Source organism: Chrysochloris asiatica, unplaced genomic scaffold, assembly GCF_000296735.1.
Source record: "Chrysochloris asiatica unplaced genomic scaffold, ChrAsi1.0 scaffold00002, whole genome shotgun sequence".
NCBI lineage: Eukaryota > Metazoa > Chordata > Mammalia > Afrosoricida > Chrysochloridae > Chrysochloris > Chrysochloris asiatica.
In genome coordinates, this window is record NW_006408520.1 from 15,914,677 (window position 1) to 15,921,182 (window position 6,506).

The 6,506-nt window shown below is 41.3% G+C and overlaps 2 pseudogenes; one reads left to right on the forward strand and one right to left on the reverse strand.

Moving 5' to 3' along the window:
- Positions 1-1,351: 1,351 nt before the first annotated feature.
- On the reverse strand, positions 1,352-2,183 carry LOC102842264 (annotated as a pseudogene).
- Positions 2,184-2,643: 460 nt separating this feature from the next.
- The window catches only part of LOC102842642, a 10,010-nt pseudogene continuing 6,147 nt past the window's right edge, over positions 2,644-6,506 (forward strand).

Sequence of the window (6,506 nt, forward strand, 5' to 3'; positions counted from 1 at the left end):
AGGAGGCTCCCTGTAGAGCCTCCGTATTACACAAGACCATAGGTGGAATCCTGAACAGCATCCAGAATCTTCTGAGGTGGGAAATTTCTGCTTGAAAGGACAAGCAGGCCAGCCTGGAGTGGCTAGAAGAATGGAAGATACTTCTTGAAAGAGGGACTGACAGGAAAAATACAAAACAATATAGGCAGACTGACTGATTACTACAAGAACAAACAAGTGGCTCACCCAGGAGACATCAAGGCAAGTGGTTGGGTCCTCCTCAGGACTAAAACTCAATGGAAATACACGCTTTGATTGGTGACCACGTTGTTCATCAGCGATAAGGGGAAGTGAGGGAAAAGCAGCAATGAAGCTGTGAGTTAAGCCCTACAGTGCTCAATAGACTCCTGTGAACCTGGCTGGAGACCTGATTGGCCAGCAGTGTGGCAAGTCCAGATGAATCTTGGGCCCAGAGTCAGTGACATAGCCACAGAGGACTAGAGTGGAGAGTAAAGCATCCAGCTGATAAGAAGAGAGGGCACATGCATAAGTACACCCACACTTGCAGATAATACTCACTTGACCCGCTTCAATGGCTGGATGGTCAGAGCTCAACCGGAAGAAGAAAGAAGAGAAAAAAAAGAATAATCTAATACAATTTGATGAACTTGACCTTCACCTATGGAAGCAGTAGCTCAAAAGAGGGAACAAATCTTTACAGCAAGGATCATTCCTACCCCCTCCACACACGGATGGGCAACTTGGACATTGGCTACCCAGAATGGCGGGGCTACAGAGGCAAGAAGTGACTGGCTTACAAGCTTTCAAGAGGGAACCTAGATCCATAGGGCGTGGAGCAAGATAGAATTTCCACTGAGTAGTATCCAATCTGTCTAGGTGGAGTTGATGAAAGGAGATGTGGATAGGTCTCTTGAGATACAACAGTGAATAATTGTTATCAGCACTGATTGTAAGGGCTGGAAATGTAAAGGTAAACTGTTTGTGGCAAAGGAGGGGAGTGATTAACTTTGCAGTCTAGGAGCAGAGGTCCCTGGGACTATCAAGGGAGAAGAGCGGAGAATGGAACCCAGCCCAGAGAAGCAGTGATCCCAGAGATGGAGGCACAGACGATGATGTGGGGAGATGGATCAGCTGGGGACTTTGGACCTGGAAAGGGAAAGGGGCTGTGTGTTGACGACCAGGCAGGCTTGCGGGGTATACCCTTTGGTTAAGGGATGATGTGTGGAGGGGATTGCAATCATGGCAAGGAAACAATATATGACGGGATCAATGTGAATCTAATGTCCTCCCATATAAACTATCAAATAATTCACAATAAAGCATAATAATAATAATAAAGCCACAGTTAATTTTACATAAATATCTGGGGAGGGCACGGGAGGAGGGGGACAGGGCAGGCAGGGGCTTGGCCCCTACCTCCACTACTCTTTTTAACACTGTATTGAAAGAGCAAAGGGCATGGCTTGCCAAACCAGTGGTAAAGCCATATCTGCTTCATTGTCATGTGGTCAGGAAGAACTTCATTGTCAAAAAGCAACTGCACATGATGGGGATTTAACATCAAACAATGGCACAGGATCTCCGGAGATTGAGAACCTCAGCTCTAACAGAACAGAACATCTGATGTATTTGTTCTGCCTAGGATGCTTTTATTCTTGACTTTGCCAGGATTCATCCACTCCAGGCATAGGCTCAGCTGTTCATCATTGTGATAGTAGTAGGCCTTAAAGTGGTCAAAGGTACTGATGGGGAGGCAAGAGTTGCTCAGGTATGGTTCTTTTCAGTCCAGGGTGACCTGGTCCAAGCATTGAGACTGACAGAATTCCTGAATCCATTTCTCTTTAATATCCTGCAAGCCAGACACTAGCTTGTACATGATGTCTTGTGTGACCTGGTCCAATTTGAGGTTGAGCAGTGGCTGTGTCTCATGGATCTTGATGTTGTACATGGGGCAATACTTGCTGGTTTGAAGGTACTTCACAATACAACATTTGCAGAAAGTATGAGGACACTCTGTGATATTTGTAACCAGCACACAAGCAGCAGATGATGTGCTCATTCAGATCTTTGATCTTAATTCGGACCTCCTCCTCATTAAGTAGTGGGTCTATAACGTACACTGACTGGAGCTAGTTCCGAAGCCACATCATGATCTCAATATGACCCCCCTAAGGAGAGGCCATCTTAAAAGCTGATCCAGGTGAGTAACAAATGGAAATTTAAAAGCTCATGTGTGGCCATCTAAGATGGAATGATTTGTCCCTCCATGTGCAGAGGAAAGAAGAGCCATGAAAATTGAAGATGATTGGAATCAATTATTCTACCATCATGTCATGAACATCAGCTTCCATAACTCTGAGACCAGGATAATTAGATGGTACCCAGTTACCATTATCCACTAGTTTGTAATGGGATCACATTAGAATGCTCAGACAGAGTGGAAGAAAATGTGAAACAAAACTCAAAATTAAAAAAAAAAAAAAAGCCAGGCTTACTGGTCAGAAAGACACTGGAAGAACATGAGACTATGGCCTTCGGTCACCCTTCAGGTCTGAAACAGAACTTACACTCATGCACCAAATTTCAGCCAGTTAGTAGATAGGTAAATAGGGGGGACAACCGCACCAATAAGGTATTCTCACCATGGACCTATCGACCATTCAAGATCTAAAGGGCAACATTTACCTAAGGACAAAGTTCTGAAGAGTCGAGAAGGAGGTGGAATGGAAATAAGAACCACAGTGAGGAAGTGGAATAACTGTTATTACATGAAGAGCATTGCAATCATTGAGATGAAACAAAGTGCACGATTTGTTGACTGTAAAATAGATTATATGCTCTGGAAACTTCACTCAATTCACAATAAAAAATTGTGTGTTTTTTTAATCTATTATATGGTAGTTCTGCCTCCGGCCACTCTACATAGCCAGAATCAGGGGTAGACAGGTCTCAAGAGGAACAGTCGGACTTCCAGTTTGGAGGCAGGAGAAGCAGAGACAGGCAGGAGAGGCTCTTTGGTGCAGGCACAAAAAAACCAGAGAAGGCACTTAGCTGGAACAGTTCCTGTTCTTTGGATCTAATATAAAGTGGGCACCGTTTTTGGTGCCCACTTGTCGAGAACTCTGATTATGGCAGGAATACATGTTGATTTGAGATCAGAGGGTGGAGCCACAGCCAGGCTAATACATCACTGAAGCCACAGAGTGGCGTCTGGAAAAAGAAGTGTGATGGATTTTTCCACTTTCCTTTCCTCCTCTCCCCCATTGCACCCTCTCTGCCCAGCTCAGACACCTTTGGGCAGGTGGGATGCACCACCAAAAGGGTCTAGCATTGCACCCACAGGGTACAATTTTCCCATGGCACAAAAAGGAAATCCCTGAAAGCCCCAGCAATCCCACAAGCTAATCCTTTGGCTGCTTCTTATGATATCTGGGGATAAGTACTCTGGTACTTAGCCCTAAAGTCAACCTGGGTGGGACACTTTATTCCTGCCTTCCTAACAAGAAACAGCAGGTCTGGCCAAACAGCCAAACCATATTTGCACCTTGTAAAGCTCCAACATAAAAGGCAAGAGCCAACATCAACTACTACATAAAAGGATGCAGCTATTTTGAGAATTATACCTAACTGACCTTCAGAGATAGAAATAGTGGACAATCTTTCTTCCATTCATTCCTCAATATCTATCTGTGCACCTCTACGGTGGTAACTAGAGGAAGGACCTGAGCTAGTGAACACTCCCACCACTGCTGGAGGTTTCTACTGTGCACAAACACTGACCTACACAGCAAAGGCTACTGGACAGTCAGATACAGTTTTATTTTTGTTTTTGTGTGATGGTTTTTGTCTCTGCTTTTATATTGTTTCTGTTTTGGGTCCCTTTGGTCTCACTTTTTTCCTGGGTTTGGGAACTTTCTCTCCTTATGTTACCAAGAAGAGACAGCAACCATAACCATAGAGCCAAGCTACAAGCATACCCCATAATATTCCACCATCCAGACAGGAGCCAATACCAGCTGCTAGGCATTACACAGATAGCCAACACTTGCAAAGATACCTTGCAGCTGAGGTATAAAAGACAGGAAAAGGAAAGCCTATCTCCAGATCACACCCACTAGAAGATACTCAGTAAGCTTAACAACACAGCAACACACATTCATTTAATCATGGAAAACACATCTAACTATTGAAAATGTCCAAGGAAAAAAAACAAAATATCTCAGCATATGTCCATAAGCAGAAAAGAGTAACTGAGAACTGAGCTGGAGGCAAATAGACTTCCCATTAGAAGAAAAACAGGCTTTGGATCTACCTGAGAAGGAATTCAGAAGAACGATATGGAGACAAATCTAAATGCTCCACAGAAAGCTGGAGGAAAATAAGGAAGAAGTCAGGAAAGTGCTACGGAGCAATCAAACAAGATAGATATAGCTTTGGAAACAATTCAAAACCTGTAAAAAAAATATCCAGATGATTAATAATAAAATATCAGAAATGGAGAATACACTAAAGGGCAAAGGAGTAGAATGTAAGAGATGGAAGCTAGAACCAGCGAGCTGGGATACAAATCTTTCAATAATGTTAAGATATAAAAGCAAGCAGAAAAAAAGGATAAAAATCTGAAGACAGTCTAAGATTCATGTTGGATAACATGAAGAGGAATAACCTAAGAATTATTGGCATTCCAGAACAGGAAGAATCTCAGAAGTCCATAGAGGAGATCGTTGAGGCGCTACTGGAAGAACATTTCCCTAACATCTTGAGGGATGAGAAGATAAGCAATCAAGAAGATGAATGAAACCCAGAAGGATAGACCCCAAAAGAAAATCACCAAGACACATCATAATCAAGCTCTCCAAAATCAAAGACAAGGAGAGATCCCTAAAATCAGCCAGGGAAAAGAGAAGTGTTACCTACACAGGCAAGCAAATCAGTTTAAGCTCTGACTTCTTAGCAGAAACCATGCAAGCAAGAAGGCAATGGGGAGACATATACAAAACCCTAAAAAAACAAAAACAAAAACAAAAAAACTGCCAACCAAGAATCATCTACCCAGCAAAACTGACAATCAAATACAATGGTGCAATCTAAACATGCCAGGATAAATAGAAGCTAAGAGACTTTGTCAAATTCAATCCAGTGCTTCAAAACATCCTAAAGGAAGTTCTTTGGAATGAAAACCAACAAGAACAGACAACAACCAGACATTGACAGACGTGGCAACACCACCCAAATTCAGTCAACAGATAGCAGAGTCCAGAACAGAAAAAAATTAGAAAAACAAATTCAGAGGACCTGTAAGGTCAACCAAAGATCAAAAAATAGCATCAAAGAAGGGGGAAATATAGGAACAGAGATCCAGGTGGTGAGGAGATCAGGTAGATTGCAGGATACAATACATTGTGTTAAGTAGCTGCAAAAGTTAGTAGACTATAGGGTGAACTCAAAGAAAGTTAATACTTCACAACTTACCATAAAAATGAAGATCCAAGTAGAACAAGGAAACATTAAAATGAAACTGACAAGAAATAGCACAAAAAAAACCATGAACTCAGCACAAGAAAGTATGCAGAACAAAGGAATGAACAGCACCACAAAAATTAACATAATGACAGCAATTAATTCATACCTATTGATAATTACACTGCATGTCAATAGATTAAATGCACCACTGAAGAGACAGAGTGGCAGAATGGATAAGAAAACAAGACCCTTCAATATGCTGCCTGCAAGACATACATTACACACAAAGACAAAAACAGACTAAAAGTTAAAGGATGGAAAAGAATATACCAAGCTAATTGCAATAAAAAGCGAGCAGGAATGGCTATACTAATCTCTGATAAAATAAACTTTAAGGCAAAAACCAGCATGAGAGATAAAGGACACTATCTCATGATTAAAGGGTCAATTGAGCATGATGACATAGCCATAATAAATATCTATGCTCCTAATAAAAAATATATAAAGCAAATCCTATTAGAAGAAAGAAATAGACAAATCTACAATTATAGTGGGAGATTTTAATACGCCACTTACGAAAAGGGATAGAACAACCAGAAAGAAACTCGACAAAGCTACAGAGGAACTAAACAGCATAATCAACCAACTTGACCTCATGTATGTGCACAGAGCATTCAACCCAACAACAGCACAATATACATCTTTTCTATTGCACATGGCACATTCTCCAGAATTGAACATGTGTTAGGTCACAAAGCAAGCTGCCATATATTTACAAATATCAAAACACAACAAAGCATCTTTTCAGACAAGAATGCTATATATAAAACAAGAAATCAACACTAAGAAGACCAAAGAAATAAAGTCAAATACATGGATACTGAGTAACACTCTGCTGAAAAGTGCCTGGGTAGTAGAAGAAATTAAACGTGAACTCACAAAGTTCCAAAAACAAATGAGAATGAAAACACAACATACCAAAATCTTTGGCACATGGAGAAACTGGTGCTGAGAGGACAATTTACTGCAATAAATGCACACAT